Raw genomic sequence first — 26,883 nt, 5'->3', positions numbered from 1 at the left:
GCTGTCACTGCTGCCCAGTGAGGACATCACCACATATTCTGACCCCATACTGTGCCCTTAGACCCTTCCTGAAGACACTGGACTTCCTCTATCGGAAACCATCGTGATATTTTGATTTTATTAGGAAGCAACCCTTGGCTGCCATTTGCTGTAAAGATTTGTCTCTAGAATGTGCTTCCTTGGGTGTAGCCAAGCACAGCCCACACAGCTCTCTGGCCACCCTTGGGTGAGCTGTTCCTCTTAAGCAGTATTCACAGCTTGTTTCTATGGCTCCAAAAGGAACAGTCCTGCTCTTCCATTTTCTGAAGGCTTCCTTGCTTCCTCCACCCAGAGCTGGGTCACAACTTCTCAGCCGTCAACCACCATCAACCATCCAGGGGAATATTAAAAAAATTCCTTTCCACCATTTCAAACCACAGCCTTCTATTTTTTTTTTTTTTAAAGATTTTATTTATTCATCTGAGAGTGAGAGAGAGCTAGCAGGAGCAGGGAGGAGGGGAAGAAGGAGAAGCAGACTCCCTGCTGAGCGGGGAGCCAACGTGGGGCTTGATCCCAGAACCCCAGGATCATGACCTGAGCAGAAGGCAGACGCTTAACTGACTGAGCCACCCAGGTGGCCCGAACCACAGCCTTCTAAATTGAAGTGAACTTTTTGCCCATCAGGCACATGTTAAGGTGTCAAAGTCACCCTTGTCTTTCTTTTTTTCCCCCTACAGATGTAAACCTGCTCTCCTAGGGTCCAGCAGTTAATCCTTAAAATTCTTTTCATTTCTCCTGGCAGTCCTAGCACATTCTCATGCAAAGCAGATACACAAAATCCCATTTGGGTATGCCAACACACATCCCTTCCCTTGCGTATAGCTGTGGTCCCAGGAGCCTCTGCCACGTGATTGTGACTTGTCACACATGCCCTACCCTCAGCAGTCCAATGCTGACCTGCTCCAAAATGGTCCACTCCAGTCACGGGCCACCTGTTGTCTCCTATTCACAGCAGATGCTGTTTAACGACCAAAGCCAATCCAACCCTCAGGTGTTTAAACGAAAACAAGAAGGCTTTCCCTCCACATTTGCACTAGTTTAGATTTGCTGGGAAAAAGAGCATCTTAAAGAAAACATCAGGGATCCCTGGGTGGCGCAGCGGTTTGGCACCTGCCTTTGGCCCAGGGCGCGATCCTGGAGACCCGGGATCGAATCCCACATCGGGCTCCCGGTGCATGGAGCCTGCTTCTCCCTCTGCCTGTGTCTCTGCCTCTCTCTCTCTCTCTCTCTCTCTCTCTGTGTCTATCATAAATTAAAAAAAAAAAAGAAAACATCAGTGTTCACTGAGCATCTTTATGAACAGTGCACTAGGACAGACACAGACAAGGATTCGAAGATGGATAGTCCAGGCTTGTTCATGGAAGAAGTTTAGTCTGGAAAATAGGAGAGTCACATACTGGGGCGCCTGGGTCGTTGAGCATAAATCTCTTGATTTTGGCTCAGGTCACGATCTCAGGGTTATGTGATCGAGCCCTGTGTTGGGCTCTGTGCTCAGCATGGAGTCTGTTGGAGATTCTCTCTCCCTCCCCCTCTGCCCCTCACTCACTCCACTCTTGTGCTCTCCCAAATAAATAAATAAATAAATTATATTAAAAAAAAAAAGAAGAGTCACTATACTTTGCTGTTTGCTTGTCACTGTCTCAGTTCACATACCCTGTCCCAGTGTAATTAGTATCTATATTGCTTTCCACTCTTCAGAATGTCTCGGTTTGGAGGCTAAGAATTATACAGTCACGCTAGACAGAAGATCTATTCACATGAAAAGAGAACTCAGAGGGACACCTGGGTGGCCCAGCAGTTGAGCATCTGCCTTCGGCTCAAGGCGTGATCCCGGGGTCCTGGGATCGAGTCCCACATCAGGCTCCCTGTGTCTGTCTGTGTCTCTATCCCTCTCTCTGTGTCTCTCATGAATAAATCAATAAAATCTTAAAAAAAAAAAGAGAGAGAGAGAGAACTTAGAAATGCAGGGTGGGACACACTATCAGGTGCAGGGTAAAGGGCTGTCACAATGCTTTTTAGAGAGGAGACAGAGGCGCCAAGTGTTTAAGTAGCTTCTGGGACCATGAGGCCTGTTGGGCATCGCTGGGACCAGTCTCCAAGGCTACTTCCTTAGCAGCCCCTCCACACACATGCCTTCCCAGTGGAGAAAATGAGGCTTCCAGAGAATGGCAGGGAGGGGAGACACATGGGGGTAGACACCCCAGGAGAGTCTGCTTTCATTGCTTGGAAAGACAAATAAAAGGTTTTCAAATATTTTTAAGGGAGCACTAGAGAGAGTGATGGACAAAGCTATGAGGACTACTTGTCCTGGACACACACTACAGGGTCCAGATGCTGCGTGAGAAGGTGCTTCGGGTCTTCGTGTACGGGAGAGAGACTGAGAGGGGGCCATACGGGTCTATCTGACTGCCCTGCAGAGGCCCAAGGAGACTATTTGGTGTGTGTGGAGACGCCTCCGGCCTGCCCCGGGCCTGCCCCTGCTCTGCTCCAGCCTGCCCAGGTCTCACGGGCAGAGGCAGGTACCAGCATCTGCCTTTGGCGTCAGTGGGGGCTGAGGGGACACTTGGCCTGGGTGCCTCTATTCAGTTCAGTTATTTACCCATCATGTGGTTAACCCCACTCACATCATGACGTGTCCCCCAAGCACCCCACTGATTATGGGGCTTTCCTGTGTGTTCTCTAATTCAAGTGGCTTCTGGAAGCCTTGCGGGGGGGAAGGGGCAGCACCAAACTCAGAGGCCCGGAGCCTTCCCCTGAGGTGGGGACAGGCAGGGAATCCCCACAGGCCGGCCAGCAACCCCCCAGTCACTGACACCCTTCTGCGACTTGTCAAAGAAGAATTTTCAGAAACGTCAAAAATGTGGCACGACATGGGTGAACACTGAGGATACTATGCTAAGGGAAGTAAGCCAGCCACCAAAGGACAAATACTATATGATTCCACTACCTTGATATATTTAAAATAGTCAAATTCCTAGAAGTAAGGAGTAAGCTGGTGGCTGCCAAGGGCTGGGGGTGGGGGTGCGGTTGTTTAATGGGTATCAAAGTTTCTGTTCTGCAAGATGAAAAAGTTCTGTCTTACGGCAATGTAAATATTCTTACAACTACTGAAATGTACGTTTAAAAAATGCTTAAGATGGTATATTTTATGGGGTTTTTTTTGTTTGTTTTATACCAGAGCCATACACACAGACGTGATTCTGTAGGGATGGTACAAGGGAGTTTTCTGGCATGATCAAGCTGTTCTGTGGCCTCGTTGTAGTGGTTGCACAATTTCTAAATGGGTAAAGTCCATGGAACTGTAACATGAAGTGTCCATTTTGCCTTATGTCAATTTTTTAATTAAAAATTTTAAAACATAGTTTTCTTACAAATGTAGACTAAACGTGTATCAAAAGCGAATTTAATTAATTAATGAGATAATCAACAGGATGGTAAGGCTGGTTCAAAAAAGTATAGAACAGGGGCACCTGGGTGGCTCAGTCAGCTAAGTGTCCCTCAGCTCAGGTCCTGATCCTGGGACCCAGCCCTGCTTCAGGATGTCAGGATGTCAGGATGTTGGGGTGTCGGGGTGTCAGGCTCTCTGCTCAGTGGGGAGCCTGCTTCTCCCTCTCCCTCTGCTGATCCCCCTGCTTGTGCTTAATCTCTCCCTCTCCCAGTCAAATAAATAAAATCTTAAAAAAAAAAAGTACAGAAGATATTTAAGTCTTTCTAATAACTGAAAGAGCATTGAAATAGTTTGTGAAGCTACATCATAAAACCTTAGCCTTGGGTTTTATTTATGCAAAAATTTATTTATGCAAACATTTTTATTTGCATCACTCTATGACAATCCTGTGTGGCTATCGGTTTTCTATGCTTTCCTTATAAAGTTGTAAAATACCCTAATTAATAGCAAATAGACAAAGGTTCACATCCCTAGAAAATCAGATCATCCCCCACAGGCAGGACTGTCGCGGGACAATGCCCCAGCCCAGCAGGACTCAGGGGCTTGCAGGAATCCCCTTGTCCCATTTCCAAATCTTGGACAACTTTTCCTAACCGTCCAGATGAAAGGAAACAAGAGAATGTGAGGCCCAGAGCTGTGCCAGGCGGAAACAGTGAGCGGCGCTATCAAAGAAGCGATGCCCCCGGGGACGCCCTGCTCTCCGGAGGAGGCCAGCGGGTGCTCGTCCTCGTAGGGGATCAGCAGTTTCCAGGAACCTAGGCATTTAGAGAAAGGACCGTAGGAACGAAACCGGGAAGGGGTTCCCGGCTCCACAAGCCACCCAGATCCTTCTCAGACCCATCAGGCCCATCCTTGCCCCAGGATTCTGGACTCACAGCAGTGTGGGGCCTGGATCTGTCCCTCCACGTTTCACAGACACTATTCCGACCTCTATGACTTCAGGTGGCTCCCTCTGCCTTTCTTTTCCAGGCACTGGAAATGGAACACCCATGGGTGGATCTGCTCGGAGGGGAACCCCAGGGAAAGCCCGGAGCAGACTTAGAAGTGGATCTGGCCTGCTCTGGAGATCTCCTGCGAATGGGAGGGGTCTGGCCAGCCCCCCCGAGGCTGACGTCAGGTGCAGGGGGACCCCTGAGACTGCCCCCCCCACCCCCCCACCCCGATCCAAGGCCCCTGGGCTTCATCTGTGGGGAAGGGAGGGAGCAAAGCTGCTCAGCAGGAAGGGGAATGCAGAAAATGTGGGGGGGAGGGGGGCAGCTGGAGCACCTGAACAAAAGGCCCTGATAAATCCGGAATGGAGAGGAATGGAGAGCCTAGGCCGGGGTCCCTCCAAGGCAGCCAGAGGCCTTGTTTACACCCTGGTCGCCCCGGGGCCGCTGAATTCTTCACCTCCCTGCGATGGTGACTGGTGACGGGAGAGAGGTGACCCCCGCGTCTGTGCCAGCCTCCCCCCCCCCCCTTAATAATTCAGGGCTGTCGACCCAGCGGGCCGCAGGCCTGGGCAGGGCCCAGAGCCAGGGCCTGTGGTTCCGCTGTCCCTCGCCGCCTCCCGCACCAACTCCCAGGGTCTGACTCCCCCCACGGAACCTTCGGGACCCTCGGGCGGGCACTAAGGCCTCCAGCCTGTCAGCCCTTCCCGCCCGGCTGCCCCCGGCCACGGCTCTGGTCTGTTGTCTGGCGGCCCTCAGGCCCCCCCTCGCTGGATGCAGCTCCAGGAAGGGACGTTCTCATGACCCCCCCAGCCCCCTCCCCTTCGGGGCTCCCCTCCACCTCCCCCCTCTGCATTCCCCGGCCTGAGCTCCCTGCCAGTGGGGGGACCTGCAAGGCAGGGGCGGCACCACCCCTCGAGTCCCTGCAGAGCCCAGGCTCTGCTCTGCATCAGGAAAGGCGGGGCGGGGGCGAAGGTGCTGCGGCCTGACAGCGTGGACGCCAGAGGGATCCCGTGGCACCTCGGTCCCTCTGGGGAGGGCAAAAGAAGGGCCAGGTTCCTGGCAGCCCGCGAAGGGCCGCCCGGGGAAGGTAGCCGCTGAGACCGTCTCCACCCCGGCCCCGGCCCCGGCCCCGGCCGCGTGGGGGACAGTGGCTGCCCCGGGTCTGGGCCTCCTGCCACGCTCCACACTGGGGACAGAGGTGCTGGAGCTGAAACAAAGCTGTTGCCGTGGCAGCAACAAAAACAAGCAGCTCACGTGGAGCAGGTAAGCCCACGCGCCAGCAGGGTCCTGGCAGGCGGGGTGCAGGCCGCAGAGCAATCAGGAGAGGCTCGGGCCACAGGCCGGGGACCCCCGGGAATGCAGGACACAGGGGTCCCCAGGGTCTCCCCCGCCTCGGGCAGCAGGAGCCAGCTCAGAGGGACCACAGTCTCCCTGTGCCTCTTCTGCGCGAAACTGGGCCCTGCTGACTTTGGCACCAGACCGAGCCTCCTGGGTGGGAGGCAGGGAAAATACCTCTTACATAACTCAGTTTACAGTTTGACTTTTTGAAAGCCACAGCGTGCCACCGATTCGGGAGAGGACTTTATCTGAGGCTGCTCCACGGTTGGTCTCCTCATCACTGGGCCTCCTTCCCACCAGAGAGGTTCCCCTCTGCTGAGCAGCTGGGGCCAGGCCTGGGCCCAACCTTCACATCCTCACCAGCCTCCGGAGGTGGGAATCCGAGCCTGAGGCTATGGGGGGCTCCAAGGTTAAGCGACAACTTCTAAATGATCTCCCGCCACCTTGGGTTTCTGCTGATCAGGTTCTGGAGCCCAAATGTAGGTTTATCATATTTCCCTGTTAGAGGTCATCTTGAAGCCTACCCCAAAAGAGAAAGAAAGTAGACTGGTGGTTGGCTAGGGCTGGAGGAGTCCTGGAGGTTTCAGGGTCTAAGGGGTACAGCGTTTCTTTTTTGGACGAAAATATTCTAAAATTCATTGGGAAGATGGCTGTATGACTCTGAATATACTAAAAACCACTGAACAGCATGCTTTTTTTTTAAAGTTTTTATTTGCTTATTAAAGTCATCTATACCCAACACGGGGCTCAAATTCATGACCCCAAGATCAAGAGTCACATGCTCTTCCAACCAAGCCAGCCAGGCCCCCCTCTATTGTATACTTTAGATGGGTGAATTTAGATCGATGTGACTTACATTTCAATAAAGCTGTTACAAAATAAATAATTTTGACAGATTTGGGCTCACAAGATGATCTGCCATTTGGGGTACGGGCTCTGCATCTGCTCTCAAGCCAGCTGTCCCTCTGACCAACACATCCTCCTCCTTATATGTATCTTATTTTGTTTTGTTTTGTTTATTTTTTTTAAGATTTATTTATTTATTTGAGAGCGGGAGAGAAAAAGAGTTGCATGTGAGTGGGGGCAGGGCCAGGGGGAGAGACACAGGGCTCAATTGCAGGACCCATGAGATGATGACCTGAGCCAAAATCACACACTGGATGGTTAACCAACTGAGCCACCAGCCTCCTTGGATGCATTTTTTTAAAAGATTATTTACTTATTTACCTATTTGAGAGAGAGAGCATGAGCAAGGGGCTGCAGAGGGAGAGACAGAAGCAGGCTTCCCGCTGAGCAGGGAGCCCATTGTGGGTTGGTGGGGTTTGATCCCAGGCTTGGGATCATGACCTGAGCAGAAAGCAGATGCTTAACCAGTTCAGCCACCCAGGTGCCCCCCCACCCCGCCCAGATACATTTTAAAATCTCCTGGTATAAAGGTTTGCTGTCATCCACCCTCACCCTCTGTTACTTGTCCCGATTCCTGGCAGTCACACTAGCCTCCGGCAGCAGGGCCCCACAGAGCTCTGTCTCATGCTCTTATGTCCACTCACGTGGAAAAGATCACAAGGGCCCAAATGGCATCTCACCTACTGCTCTGCCTGTGAGAGTGGAAGAGGAATGAGCTATCCTGGATTGTTAAGAATGTGGCAGGAAATCAGCAGAGGTATGGGGGGGTGGTGATGAAACTGTGGAAGACCACCTTGCATCCTAACCCACACTTGGCCACCCAGAGCTATGGGCTTGCATTGGGCTGGTGATAAAATGAGGCCTTCATTTCCTTAGAGAAGTCAACAGAAGATCTCTCAAAACTGCCTGTCTTCCTACCTCAGCATGGGTGCCAAGGCCTTTGGTGGTCCCTCTAAAGGTCAGTGAGCCCTGAGACATTGATTCCCTTTGCTCTGTGGGGCCTGGAATGACCACAGCTCTTGGGCTGGTAACCTTGGGCTATTTGCAACCTGGCTCAGGGTTCCAGGTTTCTCCCAGTTTACCCAAGTAAGCCAAGAGGTAAAAACAGTTGGCACCCAGCTCTTGTTTTGGTTCAGGTCATGATCTCATGGGTTGAGAGATTGAGCTCTGCTGAGCAGGGAATCAGCTTGAAGATTATCCCTCTGCCCCTCCTCCTCTCATCCCTGCCCCCTCTAAGAAATAAATAAATCTTAAAAAAAAAAAAAATAGGATGCTTGGGTGACTCAGTGGTTGAGACTTTGGCTCAGGTCGTGGTCCTGGGGTCCCAGGATCGAGTCCCACATTGGACTCCTCACAGGGAGCCTGCTTCTCCCTCTGCCTGTGTCTCTGCCTCTCTCTGTGTGTCTCTCATGAATAAATAAAATCTTAAAAAAAAAAAAAAAGAGAGCGAGAGAGAGAAAGAAAGAAAAGAGAAGAAAGTAGCTGGGTGAAATCACTGCCTTGACCAGTGGTTCTCAAAGGGTAGTCCCAGGACCAGCAGCATCAGAATCTCATGGGAACCTATTAGAAATGCAAATGCTTGGGCCACCCCAGATCTGCTGAATTGGAAACTCCAGGGATGGGGCCCAACAATCTGTGTTTTAAGCCATCGAGGGGAGTCTGATGTACCTTAAAGTTTGAGAGCCATGGCATAGATCCCGAGGTCCCTGAGGTATAGGGATATTTGCCTTGTCCTAATGGGTATCCTCAGCTTTTAGCTGTGTCTGCCTGTTATATGGGAGGAAATAATGAAAATTTTATTGAATAAATGAATGAATAAATGAATGGTTTAGTTCCACTGCCATTAATTGCTTCTCTCCAAGCAGATGCCAACCAGGACATTTGCAAGCTGATAAAAAGGGAAGAGTGTGGGTATATCTGATCGTTCACTTCAGCTTCTAGTTGGCTCAGTTCGGTGTCTGAATTATTAAGCAGGACTTAACAGCGCATTTACGTTTTCTTTTTACAGATGAGGACTTGAATCCGATAATTCTTCCCTAATCCCCAGAAACAAAAGCATTTTCCACTTGATTTCCAACTCAGGCTCTCCCCCTACACTCTTCTGGCTCTGGAAGGAAAGGAAAAGGAGGAGGCAGCTGGAAGGATGTTTCTGCATTTTCAAGTTAGAATGTGCCCAAACTGGGACGCCGGGGTGGCTCAGCAGTTGAGCGTCTGCCTTGGCTCAGGGCATGATCCTGGGTCCAGGGGATGGGGGGATCGAGTCCCACATGGGGCTCCCTGCAGGAAGCCCACTTCTCCCTCTGCCTGTGTCTCTGTCTCTCTCTGTGTGTCTCTCATGAATAAACAAATAAATCTTTTAAAAAATAAAATAAAATAAAAATAAATGTGCCCAAATGATTATACATCTGGCTCCTAGGAGAACCAAGACATAGGGGCCAAGCATTTCTTTTTTTTTTTTTTAAGATTTTATTCATTTATTCATGAGAGACACACACACAGAGAGAGAGAGAGGCAGAGACACAGGCAGAGGGAGAAGCAGGCTCCATCCAAGGAGCCCGAGTGGGACTCGATCCCGGGACCCCAGGATCACGCCCTGGGCCGAAGGCCGGTGCCAAACCGCTGAGCCACCCGGGGATCCCCCAAGGGCCGAGCATTTCTTAGAAACCCCGGGGATGGGCAGGCACAGAAGAAGGAATAGCCCCGCTTCCCGGTTCCAGCCAGGCGGCACCTCCTCTCATCTGATCCCGAGTCACAGGCCAACTTCCTGATTCACGGCTGCTGCTACCTCCCTTGAATGGCATTTCTTGGGCTCGACCCAAAGCTGGTATTTCTTGGGCTGGCATTTAAAGTTTGAGAGCCATGGCATAGATCTCAAGGTGGCATTTCTTGGGCTCGATCTCCCCAAACCACCCCCTGTGTCCCCCAAGCCTTGCTCCTGTGACCACACACGGCCCAGCAGCAGAGGGCAGGGGCAGCGCCAGGACTGGGGTGACATCCGCTGCCCGAGTTCCACCTGCCACCGGGGCCCACCCTCCACTGACAGGCGCTGGCTGCCCCCGGGCCCTTCCCCCCACCCGACACCCAGCACCTTCTCTCAGTGTCTTCTCTGTGTTTTAGAGGGGGGGCCTCTGGAGCAGTGGTAGAAAGACCAGGCTGAGAAGTGCCCCCGGCCCTTGTCTGGGGCTGTAGGCTCATCACGAGACATAAAGTGTCCCCCTTCCTCCTCATGGATGACCAGGGCTTAATCCTGGGGGTTTAGGTGTCCCCGGCTCAGAAACATGAGCCTTTATTATCTTCATCAAGTAGGTAAAGGGCTGGGGGGAGGGGAGCTGCCTCAGATGCAGGATCACAAGGGGCTTCCTTCCCGGGCCCCATGAGCTATGGGGATCTGCCTCCCAGGAGTGGAGGTGCTGAGGGTGAGAGGCAGGGGCACCAGGGTGGTGGCCCCCCAAAGCTGTGTCCTAGCTTAGTCTGAAAGAGGAGGAGTCACGCTGAGGAGCCATCAGGGCAGTGGGGAGAAGAGCGCACACAGCGCCTAGGGACGGCTCTTCCCAAGCCTCTGCGGCCTGGGGCCTGGGCACCCACAGGCCGTGGGGTGCAGGGTGAGGACGGAGAGGAAGGACGGGACCCTACCAAACCACAGGGACTCCCTCCTTCCAATCCCAGAGCAAGGGATGCTTTGTCACTCCTCACACTTGGGGAGATCTTGAACAAAATTGCCCTTGACTGTAAGCTCCTAGAGACAGGGGACAGGCCTGCGCCTTGATCTCCCTGCCCCAGCGCTCAGCAGTGACAGGCACAGGGCAGACGAAGGCTCGCCCGGGAATGCTACCATCTCTGCCTGTTCATGTTCTTTCTCCTGCTCCTCCTCCTCCCGCCACCCTCCTCCTCTTTCTCCTCCTTCTTCCCTCCTTCTTCTTTTCCTTCTTCCTATTCCTCTCCTTTCATTTCTTCTAAAAAGTAACTTTTTCAGGTGTAATTCACACACAATGAAATGGACCTTTTTTTAGTGTAACGGTTCTGTTAAGTGCATATGGAGTCACGTGACCCCATCACAATCAAGTTACAGAATAGTCCCATCATCCCCCAAAAGTTCCCTTGTGCCCCTTTGCAGTCACCACCTCTACCTGGCCCTCAGCTCGGGCACTTCCGTATCAGTGGGATCACACAGGGAGCCCCCTCTTTGTGTATCTGGCTTCATTTAGCACGATGTCCTGGAGAAGCCCCCACGCTGCGCATGTAGGGCCATGGTTCATTCTTATTGCTGAGTAGTAACCCCTTTTAGGGCTCCATCACAATTTGTTTCTTCATTCACTTGTTAGAAATTTGGGTTGTTTTCAGTTTGGGGCCATAATAAATACAGTTCCTATCAACATTCAGGTTATGAGTCTTTTTGTGGACATAGTTTCATTCTTCTTGGGTAAATATTTAGAAGTAGAATTACAAGGTCCTATGATAAATATGTACTTGAATTTTTTTTAGAGATTTTATTTATTTATTCATGAGAGACACAGGCAGAAGGAGAAGCTGGCCCCCTGTGGAGAGTCTGAGATGGGGACTCGATCCCAAGACCCCGGGATCACGCCCTGAGCCAAAGGCAGACACTCAACCACTGAGCCACCCAGGCGTCCCTGTACTTGACTTTTTAAGAAACTGCCCAACTATTTTCCAAAGTGGTTTTATCACTTTATTTTTCTACCACCAATGTGTAAGCGGTATAATTGTCCCAGTCCTCACCAACACTTGGCTTTGTCAATGTTTTTAATATTAGTCACTCTAGTGGGGACGTAGTAGTGTGATTTTAATGTGCATTTTTCTGATGAGTAATGATGTTGGAAATCTTTTCACATATCTTTTTGGCATTCATATGCATTTTATAAAGTGTCTGGGTAAGTCTTTTGCTCATATATTTTTTTAAAGATTTCATTTATTTATGAGAGACACAGAGAGAGAGAGAGGCGCAGAGACACAGGCAGAGGGAGAAGCAGGCTCCATGCAGGGAGCCCCACGTGGGACTCGATCCTGTGTCTCCAGGATCACGCCCTGGGCTGAAGATAGCACCAATTGCTGAGCAACCTGGGCTGCCCTTTTGCTCATATTTTTAAAATAAACTTTATTTTAGAATAACTTCAGATTTACAGAAAAGTTGTAAAGCTAATATAGAGCTCCAACATATCTTTCACCCTTTTGGTCATTTTAAAAATTGGGTTGTTTTCCTTACATATTCTGAATACAAGTCCTTGGTCAGATATATGCATTGCAAATATTTTCTTCCAGTTATCTTGTATTTTTCTTTTTTTTTATTTTATTTATTTATTCATGATAGACATAGAGAGAGAGAGAGGCAGAGACACAGGCAGAGGGAGAAGCAGGCTCCATGCAGGGAGGCCAACGTGGGACTCAATCCCAGGACCCCAGGATCATACCTGGGCCAAAGGCAGGTGCTAAACTGCTGAACCACCCAGGGATACCCTACCTTGTGTTTTTCAATTTTTAAAATGTGTTTTCCAAAGAGCAGATGATTTTTTGGACTTTTCTTCTGAATTTCAATGTGTCAGTTTTCTTTTATGCCAGTGCTTTTTTGTGTGTCCTGACAAGTGAAGCTTTGCCTATCCCAAGTTTATGAATTTATCCTGTCTTCTTCTACACACTCTTGTTACTTACTTTTAACTTTAACATACCTCAAGGATGATTCGTTAACATTTGAAACACCCTGAGACACCTGAGTGGCTCAGCAGTTGAGCGTCTGCCTTTGGCTCAGGGTGTGATCCCAGAATTCCAGGATGGAGTCCTACATCAGGGTGCGATCCTGGAGTCCTGGGATCGAGTCCCACATCGGGCTCCCTGCATGGAGCCTGCTTCTCCCTCTGCCTGTGTCTCTGCCTCTCTCTCTCTCATGAATAAATAAATAAAAAAATTTTAAAAACCCAAAAACATTTGAAACACCCCAATTATGAATAACACTACAGAGGTGATTATTTAGCTGGTTAAAAATACTATAAAAATCTATACCAGAGGGTTTGTTAATTGGACTAATGCACTTTAGAAGTGCATTTTCAGGAGACACACCGTATCATAGTCACATCAAGTTATACAATAGTCAGGATACAATAGTTGGCTAAGAAGTGGCAGGCCTCTATCATCTACCCTTATTGAGCATTTGAGGCGTAGGCCCTGGTGGTCCTGCGTCCTCCCACTTGACCAAGGGACCTGTTACCTGCCTCAACCACAGGGCTAGCTGACCCTGGAAGCTGAGAGAGTGTGACATCATCCCAGAGAGGACCTTTTGATAAAAGGTCAGGTGGGTTCTCAGGGCAGAAAGCAGGACTTCCTAAACAGGTTGCATCTACGGTTTGGGTGGCTATTCGCTGGAAAGCATATATGTATTTGGTAGGCTTTGGTGTCAGGCTTCTTTTCGGCAAAGCAAACATCCCAGGAGAAGGTTGGTGTGACCTTCGAAGGATTCCAGACTAACCTAAAAGAACCTGAGGATTTTGCTAAGTGACCAAATCAGCCACGGTCAGTTCGCATAGTAAGGAAGAAGAAAGGAACTGCTCTAGGCAAAATAAATAGAATTATTGCAGGAGTGCCTCCAAAATGAGAGTTCTACTTTTTTTTTTTTTTTAAATTTATTCATCAGAGACACACAGAGAGAGGCAGAGACACAGGCAGAGGGAGAAGCAGGCTCCATGCAGGGAGCCTGATGTGGGACTCGATCCCGGGACTCTGGATCATGACCTGAGCTGAAGGCAGACGCTCAACCACTGAGCCACCCAGGCCCCCCCAAAATGAGAATTCTAACTGAAGAAAGGATGCCTTCTCTGTTTTGGAAAGTGCGGCCCACATCTGGCCCACATCTGGCCCATGTTAGGCTGGAGCTCTCACAGGTGCCTCAGAGTAACCTCTCCTCTGTGGCTACGCTCAGCCCCACTGCTCCCAAACCTGACCTTGCTCCACCTGCTACCGGAATCCTTAGTCAGACCCTGAATTTTCCGTCTATAATCAGGACCCACCTCTGAATATTTTTTCCTCCTGATAACGTTCCCCTTAGCCAAAGCCAGAGGGGTCTCTGCTCCTCCAGGGGAGTCACCCCTGACTAATTGAGATGAATCCTGCCAGGGAGCCTAGACCCAAACTCGTGGTTCCAGAAAGGGCCACTATGCAGCCACACCAGACTTTATCCTGATTCTTTCATTCATTATTACACAAACAACAGGTCGTCATTGCCTATAAATCAGAAATGTGGTAAAACAAAAAGAAAACAACCCAAATCCCACCAACTAGCAAAGGATTTGAATAGACATTTCTCTAAAGAAGATACATAAACAACCAATAAGTACATGAAAAGACACTCAGCATCACTAGCCATTAGGGAAATGCAGTTTAAAGCTACAGTGAGATACTGCTTCACATCCATTAGAACGGTTATTAAAAATAAATAAATAAATAAATAAATAAATAAATAAATAAATAAAGCCAGAAAGAAAAGCAAAATAGGTGTTGGCGAGTATGTGGAAAAATTGGAAACCTCATATATTCCTGGTGGGAATGTGCACTGGTGCAACTGCTGTGGAAAACAATTTGGTCATTACTTAAAAAGTTAAATATGGGGCACCAGGGTGGCTCAGTTAAGCATCTGCCTTCAGCTCAGGTCATGATCTTGGGGTCCTGAGATGAAGCCTCATATCAGGCTCTCTGCTCAGCTGGAGGCCTGTTTCTCCCTCCCCTTCTGCTTGCTCAATCTCTCTCTCTCTCTCTCTCTCTCTCTCCCTCATGGTACTGTCTCTCAAATAAATAAAATCTTGAAAAAAAAAGTTAAATATAGAATTACCATATGATGTAGGAGTTCCACTCCTTGGCATACATCCAAAGAACTGAAAACTTATGTTCACACAAAAATTAGATTCGAATGTTCACAGCAGCATTCTTCACCATAGCCAAAAAGTGGAATCAACCCCATGTCCAGCAACTGATGAATGGATAAATAAAATGTGACATATGTAATATCACAGTTTAATATTCAGCAGTGAAAAGGAATAAAGTACCGATATGTGCTACAGCCAGGGTGAATCTTGAAGACATTATGCTAAATGAAGCCAGACACAAAAGGCCACATACAGTAGGATTCCATTTATATGAAACGTCCAGAACACAAACCGATAGAGACAGAAAAGATTAGTGGTTGCCAAGGACTGGGGAGAAGACTGACCACTAACGGACATGGGTTACGAAATGCTCAGGTAAGGAAAATGTTGTGGAATTAGTGAAGATTGTGCACGACTCTGAATATACTAAAAACTGCTGAACTGTGCACTTTAGAAGGGTGACGTGTATGGTATTTGAATTATATTTCAGTCAAAAGCATATCCTATCAACCAACTGATCATAAGCATTGAATATTTAGATAGGTAGCTCCGCAGGTCCATGTTACATAAATACCATGCACTTTAAAGAGGGAGATTGGGCAGCCCGGGTGGCTCAGCGGTTTAGCGCCGCCTTCAGCCCAGGGTGTGATCCTGGAGACCAGGGATCGAGTCCCATGTCAGGCTCCCTGCATGGAGCCTGCTTCTCCCTCTGCCTGTGTCTCTGCCTCTCTCTGTGTCTCTCTCTCTTTCTGTGTGTGTGTCTCTCATGAATAAATAAAATATTTTTTAAAAAAGAGGGAGATTATACCAAACTATGGAAAGAGCCCAGATGTCCATCAATAGATGAACAGATAAAGAAGACGTGGTGTATATTTATACAACAGAACACTACTCAGCTATCAAAAAACCCGAAATCTTACCATTTGCATCAACGTGGTTGGAACTAGAGGGTATTATGCTAAGTGAAATAAGTCAGTCAGAGAAAGACAATTATCCTATGATCTCACTCAAAGGTGGAATTTAAGAAACAAAACAGAAGACCATAGGGGAATGGAGGGAAAAATAAAACAAGATGAAATCAGAGAAGGGGACAAGCCGCAAGAGACTCTTAACTATAAAAATACAAACTGAGGGTCACTGGAGGGGATAAGGTAGGGGGACAGGGTAACTGGGTGATGAGCATTAGGGAGGGCATGTGATGTGATGCGCACTGACTGGGTGTTATATAAGACTGATAAACCACTCACCTCTACCTCTGAAACTAATCATATATGTTAATTAATTGAATTTACATAAGATGAAATTTTTAAAAAGAGGGAGACTGGACTATTCATATTGTTTGTTAACATCCATTTGTCACATAACAGTTTTTGAATATCTGTCCATGTCAATAAACATAGACCTACATTATTTACTTTTATGGCTACATACATGCTGCTATAGGTTTATAATAATTATTTAGCCACTTCTTATTACTCAATATTTAGGCTGTTGCCAGTTTTTACTCTTAATCAACAGCATGCTTGAATATACTTCTTGATTTACTTATCTCATTATTGCTCTAAGATAAATTTCAAGAAGGAAGACTGTTGGATTTTTAAGATATAGAGAATCTGTGAAACTGCCCCCTGCAAGCTTGGGTGACTTCCCTGTGCCCTGAAAAAGTGAGGTAATCTAAGCTCAATAGGCTCTTTTAATCATTTTCCTCTTTGCTTATTTGCAGGTAGAAAAGCAGGACCACATCCCTCTTTGATTTTTTTTTTTTTTAAAGATTTTATTTATTTATTCAAGAGAGAGAGAGAGAGAGAGGCAGAGACATAGGCAGAGGGAGAAGCAGACTCCATGCAGTGAGCCTGACGTGGGATTTGATCCTGGGTCTCCAGGATCATGCCCTGGGCTGAAGGCAGGCAGGCACTTAACCGCTGAGCCACCCAGGAACCCCCCCTCTTTGATGTCTAACCACTTTTGCTGCCTGCCCTGCCATTCGGCGCCAAGAGAACTTGCTCTGAAGTTGTCATGTGCCATCTTCTAAAGCCCCCAACCCTCCTAAGCCAGCTTCTCTTTTGGGCGATATCTGTATTTCTCAAAGATCTATTAATTCATGGATATTTATTCACTGGATGTGAATGTGATACATCTTATTATCTATTGAATATTCTGATATTCTTTTCAATATTGACTAAATGTCAATATTTAGTTGTATCCCAATTACTGTTTATAACACCCTGGGAGGGAGGTATCACACCCCTTTCACAAATAAGATAACTGAGTCTCAGAGATCATTGACCCTATAATTGGCAGAGCCTGGATTCAAGCCCATGTTGTCTCATTCTAAAGTCTCCACTCTTTCCACTCGGGACATGGGATCATGCCCATCCTTTCCCTGAACTTTCTTGAAATCTCCCATCCTGAAATCTAGAACACACTGACTATACACATGCCATGTGCTCTTAGATTTCATACATAGGCTCACTGCTCCTTGTTGGCCAGAATTTAGTTCCAAACAACAATTCCTTTGACATCTGAGAGAACACTGAGACCCACCCTCAGATGTCTAGGCCCCAAGGCCAGTCCATCAGGGCTCCTGGGGCCTTGCACCCCAGGCCCATTTCAATGATCATCACTGGAAACCAGCTTCAGCAAAGTGTGCAACTCAGAGCTAAAAGCCTCCACAGAAACAGAGCCCCACCAGATACCCAGAAAAACCATGAGGTTTCTTTTAACAGTTTCATCTTGTTTAATAAGATTTGGTGCCTAAAACCACAGAGCTCCTGTAAGTGAAACATGAGCTGCTGTATGGGTTTGCAAAGCTGTTCCGGAGCAGAGGACTGAGCAGGTCTGTGAGGATGGATTCCAGTGTGAGGAGCAAACAATGTGCCCTCGTTCCACAAGCTCCTTGGATCCTCCAACATGCTAAGCCAACCTGTGTAGACAGGTCATTTCAGTCCTACTTTATAGGTTAAGAAATTGGGGCTCAAAATTAAAAGTGACTTGAGATGTCACGCCTCGTAAGTAGAGTCAGCAGAAATCTTTACCCTCCAGGCCTGAGGCCTCTCTGGGTCACTAGAAACTGAAGAACATTGTTTAACTAGATGACTGATCCTTGCCCTTTTCATGGGTCTTGGCTACAATCACCTTGGGCTGTTCTTTTCATTTACTTGCTTCCTGGCCCTAGGGCCTTTGGATTTGGAACCCTCCTCTAGATAGTCTTTCTTGGTACACTTTGTTCTGATTATCTCCTGCTGCATAATAAACAACCCCAAACTTGGCAACATACAACACCCTTTTTGTTAATGTTCTGGATTCTGTGGGTTGGGATTTGGACAGAGCACTGTTGAGGGGTCTTTGCTCTGCACCTAGATACCTGAGGCCTCAACTAGAAAGACTCAAATGAGTAGGATTGACTCCAAGGGCTGGGTACTGAAATCATTTACAACTATAGTGTCCAAACAGTGGCCACATGCAGCTATTTAAATGTACATTTAAATTAACTAAAAATGGGGCCCCTGGGTAGCTCAGTCAGTTGAGCGTCTGCCTTTGGCTCACTCAGGTCATGATCCCAGGGTCCTGGGATCGAGCCATATTGGGCTCCTTACTCCATGGGGAGACTACTTCTCCCTCTCCCCCCCTGCTCATGCTCTCTCTCTCTCTCTTTCTCTCTCTCTCTCTCTGTCTCAAATAAAGTCTTTAAAAAAATAAAATTAATTAATTAAAATTTAAAATTTAGTTACTCAGTGGCACTGCCCACATTTTAAGATTCTATGGCCACATATGGCTAGTGGATTGAACACAGATGTATGTGGATAGCAGCTGCAGTATTGGACAATACAGATATAGAACATATCCATCACCATAGAAAATTCTGTTGGTAAGCCTGCTCTGGTAGTGGTGCCTTTACCCACATGCCTGGCACCTGGGCTGGGATCTTTGGAGAATCTACATGAGGTTCGGTTTTCTCACAGTACATGTTTACCAAGAGGGTGTGTCCCAAAAGGCAGCATCAATAGAGCAAGGGTTCTAAGAGACCAAGACAGACACTTCAAGCTTCCTCTAATCTAGCCTTAGAAGTCATGTGCAACCCTTCTGTCACATTCTATGGTTACATGAGAAGAGGGGTGAAATAAAATACAAACACTACATGGGACATACTTACATTAAAAAATCACTCACTGTTTATCTGAAATCAAAATTTAACTGGGCATCTTGTTTTTGTTTTTGTTTTGTTTTGTTTTGTTTTGTTTTTCTGCTAAACCAGGCAATCTTACATGGGAGTCACTAAGTCCAGCCAGATTCAAGGATAGGTGACCCATTAGACCCATCTCTTGAGAGAGTAGCAACGTCACATTGCAGAAGAGCATGTGGGATGGAAGATATTGGTGGGGCCACCTTTGGAAAATACAATCTGCCACATATGGTCAGGTGGTTCCTCACAAAGTTTAATAGAAACGTTCACAGCTCCCTACCACCTAAAAAATGGCATTCACATTTTATGGCCTGGGTGGATAGAATGAGAGAAATTATCTCTTTTGCCATCTTTTATCTTTTTTCTCTGTCACATGGGGCTTTGGGGCCAACTATCCTCAAATAGTAGCTCTAGGCCTTTTAACAATAGGCATTTATCTCTACTGATACCATGACCAAAATAAGCAACAAATACTGAGAACAGATACTCCATAGCACCACTGTAGACAGTGTTTTGTCTAAAGTAAGGCCCCCTGAGGTTGATAATGTGCTGTGGACACAGTGATCAATCAGGGAACTTTTGTCCAGGACAAATAGCTCCTCATCTGGAGGTCTCTAAGATCCAGCTCAACCACAGGAGTTCTCCCATATATGCCTTCCTATTGTTAACATAATGACACACAGGACAGAGGTACAAGCAACGCTCTATGGAGATGGAGATTATCCCTGCCACCAACATAGGACCATTTATTCCATGCACAACAGTTGGTGCTATCACCCGCTAGTCATACAAAGATAGAGGTGTCCTGCTGAGACCTGTAAAGGTGAGGCCAGGATTCTTGAAGACAATGAGGTCACTCCCAGTGTCAAGCCTTAGTCAGATGGAGAAGAATAGAATGTATTTTCTCTCTTTCTTTCTTGACCTAGGTGTCTTGTTGTCCTGGGGGTCTGGGAGGGAACGCGGGTGGAGAGTGACAAGATGGTGTGCCCCATGTAGAGACCAATGAGGAGCTAGCAAGTCAGGACCTTCTCGAATCAAAAGTGAATTTTAGCTCATTAATCACTTCGTGGAGACTCAGGATGTGTTCTGTGCTTTTCTTTTCCTTTGGACATGTGTGGAGAAGGGCTGGGACCAAGAAGGAAACAGAAACAAGATCATCATAAAATGTCAAGTTGAAAATAGATAAGAAACTAAACTAAATTATATATAATACAGTCCTAATTTTGTGTAATCCATGTATATCCATACATATACCCACATAGTGATTTTTATTTTCTTTTATGTATTCTATATTCTCCCCAATGAGCAATTAGCATACATTACTTTTATAATAAGAAACACGTAGACATTACTTTTAAACCAGAAAAAGGAGGAACAGACTGTTGGAAGAATTCCAAATTAAAAGAACACCAACTAAAGTGCTATGAGTGGCTGTTGTAGCTCGTTGCTACTCAGCTGCCATTTCCTCATCTTTCTTGTTAATAGAAAGCTGATCTGAGTCAAGGTCAGTAGGCCCAGCTGAAGAAAATTAACTATAATTGGGCCAAAGCTCATCTTCTTTGTCGGTAATTAGTGTAAAGGTTGGCATGTGACCCATTTTTGGCCAATAAAACATAAGTGGAAGCCTGCTGGTGGCTTTTAAGAAAGAATTTACTCTTTGGTTAAAAATAAAAAGGAGGGGTGCCTAGGTGGCCCACTCCGTTAAGTGTCTGATTCTTGATCTCAGTTCAGGTCTCAATCTCAGGGTCATGTGTTCAAGCAATGTGTTGAGCTCCACACTGGGCATGGAGCCTACTTAAAAAATAAATGAGAAAGAGAGAGAATCAAAAAAGGAAAAGCACCCCAAGACCTCCTCCTTAACCTTCATGTTAGGATGATGTCCTATGAAAATAATACTTGGTGCTACGGCAGCGATCTTGTGACCACAGCAAGGAGACATGGCCGACATGTTGAGACGGCAGAAAGAAAAGATGAGAAGACTTGAGATCTTTAATGACATCACTGAACCACTAAATTCACCCTGAAACTGCCACTACCAGATTTGTTATATGAAGTAATCGAGTCTGTATTGTTGAAGCTATTTTAGTTGATATTCTACTATCTGCTACCAAATACATCCTGGATAATATTCACTATCAAGAGATAATGTTAGAAACCAGGAATTAAGGATATATTCATATGGTTGAAGCCACTAGAAAAGCCAGGAAAAGGGCAGCCCTGGTGGTGCAGTGGTTTAGCACTGCCTGCAGCCCGGGGTATGATCCTGGAGACCTGGGATCGAGTCCCACGTCGGGCTCCTTGCATGGAGCCTGCTTCTCCCTCTGCCTGTGTCTCTGCCTCTCTCTCTCTCTCTCTCTCTCTGTCTCTCATGAATAAATAAATAAAATCTTAAAAAAAAAAAAAAAAGAAAAGCCAGGAAAAGCCATGTTGAGTGGGATAAGTCAGAGATGATATTTAAAATATTTAACAATTGGTCCATCTGGCCAGTTGGACACAAAGAAATCTGAAAGGGGCACTGGCCCAGTGAGAATGGACATGAGCCATAAATAATTGATATGCCTCTGCCTGTGTGTCCCAGCTGAATATCAGCCCTAGAATAGCTACAAAAGGCAAGTTGGGAGAAATAATTAAACCTATGTTTGGGGAAGCCTGGGTGGCTCAGCAGTTGAGCGTCTGCCTTCAGCCCAGGGCCTGATCCTGGAGACCCGGGATCGAGTCCCATGTTGGGCTCCCTGCATGGAGCCTGCTTCTCCCTCTGCCTGTGTCTCTGCTTCTTTCTCTCTAAGTCTCTCATGAATAAATAAAAATTAAAAAAAAATAATTAATAAACCTATGTTTGGGGATAAATTTTCTTGGACCAGATTCTCTACAATGTGCCTCTTTGAAAGTCATGGCTTGTTCCAGGACTCTGATACTTTATTTAGTTCTCCAACCTAAGTGAGAATAATAGTCTAGTCCCTTACTTCCCTTTGTTAAGAAAAATTATCCAAAAATCGGAAATTCAGCAAAAATATTACCAGGTACTCCTCCCTCTTTCCTTCCTTCCTTCCTTCCTTCCTTCCTTCCTTCCTTCCTTCCTTCCTTCCTTCCTTCCTCTCTCTCTCTCTTTCCTTCTGATTTAAATTCCATTAGCCAACATGGCCCATCATCAGTTTCAGATGCAGTGTTCAACCACTGGATTCACGTAACACGTGACGCTCATCACATCACATGCCCGCCTTAATGCCCGTCACCCAGTTACCACCCCCCCCCCCCCGTACTCTTTCAAAGCCACATGACTGTGAGTCTGTGTAACAATCTGCCTACAAGTCATCTGATTTTGAGGGAAGCAACTGTTGGACTTACTATTTTCAAGCGATTAGGCTGAGCTCTGTGAGGTTACATCTACTGTGTGGAAGTGACATGTTTTGCAAATGACCTTTCCCCGGTGGAGACGCAAATGACTTCTGTCCAGTAGAAAAGATAGGCAGTTGGATTGCCCTGTGAGGTCACCATCTTGTCCTGTCTCTAACTCAGCCATCTTGCTCCGGCCTTCTTGGCACTAACCACATATATTTCTGTCTCTTCTCCTTGGAACTAGCTGTGTCATCGTGCTGCTTCCCTCATTAGGGAGCTAAAGAAATCTTGGACAAGGCTCACTGTACGTTTGGATGAGAACCGTGTCTTGACCTTTGGGAAGGTGACATTTTTGGAGCCCAGCTGTCACAGGCTCTCAAAATGACTTTGCTAAATGTGAAGGAAAGGGAATAGCAGGAGGAATTCAAGAAGCAGAAAATCAGTCTGGCTTCCAAACCTATCATGGTTAAGGTGTTACCTACTTCACGCCTTGTCCCCAGAAATGACAAGTGGCTGCTGCAGAGGGCCTTGGTGACCCTCCAGCGTTCCCTTCCTCACCTTACACCACCCACAAAGACAGGTCCACCTGACCAGCGGCCAACTCCAGGCCCTCTGGCACCTCCAAATCCAGGCTGTGAGAACATCAACATCGACTGCTCCCGTTTGGACCCTGTTTGGAGATCTGGGACGTGCCTTTCCCACAGATGGTGAGCAGGACAGTAGAGGCTGGTCCTCCCTCCTCCAGACCCCTTCTCCCATCCTGGAGATGGGGCCCCGACCCTTCCGGCACCCAACAGTATACTGTACCCTTCCTATGCATGACCCAGGGCCGGGCTGGGAAGTCGCCCACCCTTCGGCCTTTCCATCCAAATGGCTCAACCTGGGCCTTCCCGGGCTTTTCCTTCTCATGGCCACTTCATTCCAATCTCCTGTCCCAACTGAATGCCTGTGTCCTGCCTTCTCTTGGGCCCAGCCCTGGAACCCAGCGCCCTCTTGCCTTCCCAGGGCCATCATCCACCTCAGCAGCATATCCTCATAAAAGGTTTGGAGCCAGTTACTTCACATGGCTGCGTGGCCACCATCTTCACATTTATAGTAGAGCCCCCAGGCCTTCCTGCCTCCTCAGGGCTCCCTGGTGCCCTCCTGCTGTGCCATCTGGACCTGAGTCCCTCTGGCTTCTCCCTCTGAGCCTCTCCCTCTCCTTCCCTTCTCTGCCCGACTGCTCAGGGCTCCCCCGCCCCGTTCTCCCCCCTCCACTCTTCCCCCCAAAGGGCGGGAAGTGTGGCCCTGAGCTTTCAGCCTGGATCTGACTGAGATCACCTTGGAGGAGACAGCAAGGTAGTCCCTTCACGCAAAACAGGACATTTCTCTAGAGGGCAAAGGAGGCAGCCGTTGGTTCTCATTTTAAAAAGTAAAATTTTCTTCTCCCACCACACACAGGAGAGAACAATACAAATATAGAGCCAGATGGAGGGAGGAAGAGGGAATTTTTTTTCTGTCACATGGCTCTCTCAGGGAAACTGTCTCTGAATTTACCATATTTATATTCTCTCTCTCTCTCTCTCTCAGAGCCCCCAAAAGAGCTGGATTCAGAATTGCCCTTTAGGGAAGAACACAGTTTTCCCAAAGGCAGGGCGAACCTTTGGGGCATGGATCATGTCCTTCCCCAGGCACAGAGTCCAAGGGCTCTTTGCTGTGTCACAAAATGATGGGGCTCAGGAGATGCTTCCAGCAGCTACTAGAATGTTCCCTACTGAGACAGCAGCATGAAAAATGCTCCCACGCTGGGTATCGATTCACTATCTCCATACGTTAGCCAGCAAAGAAATCAAGGAAGGGTTGAGTTGCATGTTGCAATTTCTAAAAATAAAACTTCCTAATTTTGAGTTTCACCAAGCCTTAGGTTTGGTTTTGCAACATTACGCATGTGCTCTTACTTCTTACACTGTCTCAACTTTCACAGAGCTTTTAGGAAACTTCCCTTTGCATGGAGAAATTAGCCTAAGAAGGCTTGCTGTTAACCTTCCTGTTGACTTTCAGTATGAGAAGACACCAGACTCTACTGGTCTTCTTGGGCTGCCATAACAGAATGCCATTGACTGGGTGGTCTAAACAACAGCAATTTGTTGCCCAGCTCTGGAGGCTGGGAAGTCCAAGATCAAGGTGCCGCCAAGGTAGGACTCATTCTGAGGCTCCTTCTCTTGCCTTGTAGAAGGCTGCCTTCTCCCTGCGAGCACCCTTCCTTTTGTGCACATAGGGACACAGAGGGCTCCCCGGTGTCTCTTCTTGGAGGGCATTTATCCCATCGTGAGGGCTCCACCCTCATGACTTCATCTAGCCCTAAACACCTCCTGAAGATCCCACCTCCAAATACCATCACATTGCGGGTTAGGGCTTCAAGCTATGAACCTGGGTGGGTGCGTGGGGGTGACATCACTCAGTCTATAGCAGGGTCTCAGCCTTCGGGCCAGTCTCTCCAACTCCAAATCATGTGACGTTGAAATGACAACCCAGATCACCAGCTGCATTTTACAGTCTGCAAGGTTTTCCTCTTATCTTCCATGACTATAAGTAGGAAAGCGTATTAAAAGTTATTTACCCTAGTGTTTAAAGGATTTTTTTTTTACAATCCTCTTCAAATACTTCATTAGAATAGTAGGTAGTAGCATTCCTTTGAAATTTCAATAAATTTCTGCCAAATGTCCTTCTACTAGAGAAAAAGAAATTCATGCTAGATACAGGAAGAAGATGATAGTAAGTTCCTCTCTGTGGTAATCCAAAAATATCACAGAATACTGCATGTTAAAATGCATTAGAAATGCACAATGACTTTCTTCTCATCCTTATATGTCCATTTATGGACTATGATTCATACATAAGAATGCTCTGTCACTAGAAAAGCATAAAAAATCAAATTTCACCGTGGCATATTTATAATTGCTACTAGGAAAATATGCAGTGTTAAGACAGGGGGTGATTCTTTCTCCTTTGGCCTTTTTCTCTTTCCTGTGTTGTTACAATGTTAATTGTACATTTATTTCTAGAACAATGGTAAATAATGATAGCTAACCCTGGTTGACTTCTTAGCATGTGCCAGCATCGGGCCAAGTATTTATACTCCCTATCTCTTCTAATCCCCACAGAAGCCCCACGAGGTAGATATTGTCATTGTCTATGAAACCACACACAAAAAGTTAAATGTTAAGTATTTATAATTGCCTCCCTGCTCCCCACCTCCTAGGAAGGTAGTTTCTTGGAGGACTCTTTATTTTCCTTGGTGGGTGCTGTTGGGCACAGGAATGGAAAAGCCAAGAGACAGGGGGGCTAAGTTGAAATAAAAAGGTGGAATCGGTGAGTGGCTGGAGGGAGCCGGGCAAACTAAGGGCTGGGAGGGGACAGTGAAGAGAAAGCGAGGGGGAGAGGGAAGGTAGGAGAGGCCTGGCAAGGGCCCACGGGCTGCAAGAGGAGGCCAGGGAGAAAGAGAGAAACATGCCATGGTCACTACAGAGAGGAGAAGAATTTGGGGAGAAAATGGGAGATTTGGAGAGGATTTTTCAAAGTTCAGGTACATGAAGTATAACTTACCCCTTCAGAGCTCCAAGAAAGCCTCAATACTGACTCTGCCACATGTTGGGTGCCTGGGTGGCTCAGTCGGTTAAGCATCTGCCTTCGGCTCAGATCCTGGGATGGAACCTCAAGTTGGGTTCCCTGCTTAGCAGGGAGTCTGTTTCTTCCTCCTTCTCTGCCCCCCTCTGCCAGCTTGTGCTCTTTCTCTCTCAAATATATAAATAAACTCTTAGAAAAAAAGACACTGCCATATTTCATTTAAATCTAAGACACCACTGCCTGTAAGATATAATCAATGGTGGAGTACATCATTATTTTCTGTGCCAGCCAAAAGGAAGGCAGGAAGGCAAGAAGGGAGGGAAGGAGGGAGGAAGAGAGAAAGAAAGAAAGAAAGAAAGAAAGAAAGAAAGAAAGAAAGAAAGAAAGAAAGAAAGAGAGAGAAAGAAAGAAGAAAGAAAGAAAGAAAGAAAGAAAGAAAGAAAGAAAGAAAGAAAGAAAGAAAGAAAGATTACAAATACCTATCATTTGAAAACATGTTCTGATTTCAAAGGAACACGGTAGATTATTCTATAATACTCAGTCAGATTTATGGGTTTTCTTCTTCTTTTTTTTAGTGCAACGTTATGTGGTGAGGTCAGATCTGAGCTGCCCAAGGAGGGCTTGGCTACATTTTAGTTACACACATTTTACAGATAAAAATTGAACCTCAGGCAGCCCAGGTGGCTCAGCGTTTTGGCGCTGCCTTCAGCCCAGGGTGTGATCCTGGAGGCCTGGGATCGAGTCCCACATCGGGTTCCCTGCATGGAGCCTGCTTCTCCCTCTGCCTGTGTCTCTGCCTCTCTCTGTGTGTCTCTCATGAATAAATAAATACAATCTTTTTTTTTTAAATAAATAAAATCTTTAAAAAAAAATCGAACCTCAGAGAAGCTAAGTCACTTACCCCTGGGCTCACAGATAATAAATGGAGAGCCAAGATCCCAACCCAAGTCAGTTTAAGTCCCAAACCTATGTTCTCTACTTTTTAATTAAGACACACAGTTAATAGTTGGCCAGCATTTTATTAAACCTGTAGTTAGTAACAAAAATAACTTTTGAATTAAAAAATAACAGCTTTAGGGGAAGATGGGTGGCTCGGTCATTTGACCATCTGACTCTTGATTTCAGCTCAGGTCATGGTTTCAGGGTCATGGGACTCGAGTCCTGTTGGGCTCATGCTCAGCATAGAGTCTGCTTGTCTCTCCCTCTGCTCCTCCCCCTGCTCTCTCTCTC

At 47.0% G+C, this 26,883-nt stretch overlaps 1 protein-coding gene and 2 long non-coding RNA genes across 7 annotated transcripts in view; 1 reads left to right on the top strand and 2 right to left on the bottom strand.

The window, feature by feature from the left end:
• B3GNT2 (UDP-GlcNAc:betaGal beta-1,3-N-acetylglucosaminyltransferase 2) overlaps positions 1 to 26,883 on the bottom strand; it is a 271,174-nt gene that overhangs the window by 41,565 nt on the left and 202,726 nt on the right. The gene's annotated exons all lie outside the window — the stretch shown is intronic.
• On the bottom strand, positions 3,485 to 5,608 carry LOC144324234 (uncharacterized). 2 transcript variants are annotated; one of them, XR_013389747.1, is made up of 4 exons: positions 5,437 to 5,608; positions 4,754 to 4,892; positions 4,363 to 4,459; positions 3,485 to 4,242 (listed from the first exon to the last, which is right to left on the bottom strand). It is a non-coding gene; the product is annotated as an uncharacterized LOC144324234 (long non-coding RNA). The 2 variants fall into 2 exon arrangements; XR_013389746.1 differs by lacking the exon at positions 5,437 to 5,608 and having other exon boundaries at positions 4,754 to 5,210.
• Positions 4,470 to 11,181, top strand: LOC144324235 (uncharacterized). The gene is made up of 3 exons (XR_013389748.1): positions 4,470 to 5,682; positions 5,971 to 6,129; positions 8,672 to 11,181. It is a non-coding gene; the product is annotated as an uncharacterized LOC144324235 (long non-coding RNA).

Source organism: Canis aureus, chromosome 11 (assembly GCF_053574225.1).
Source record: "Canis aureus isolate CA01 chromosome 11, VMU_Caureus_v.1.0, whole genome shotgun sequence".
Lineage (NCBI taxonomy): Eukaryota > Metazoa > Chordata > Mammalia > Carnivora > Canidae > Canis > Canis aureus.
This window is presented reverse-complemented; position numbering and strand designations above follow the sequence as displayed.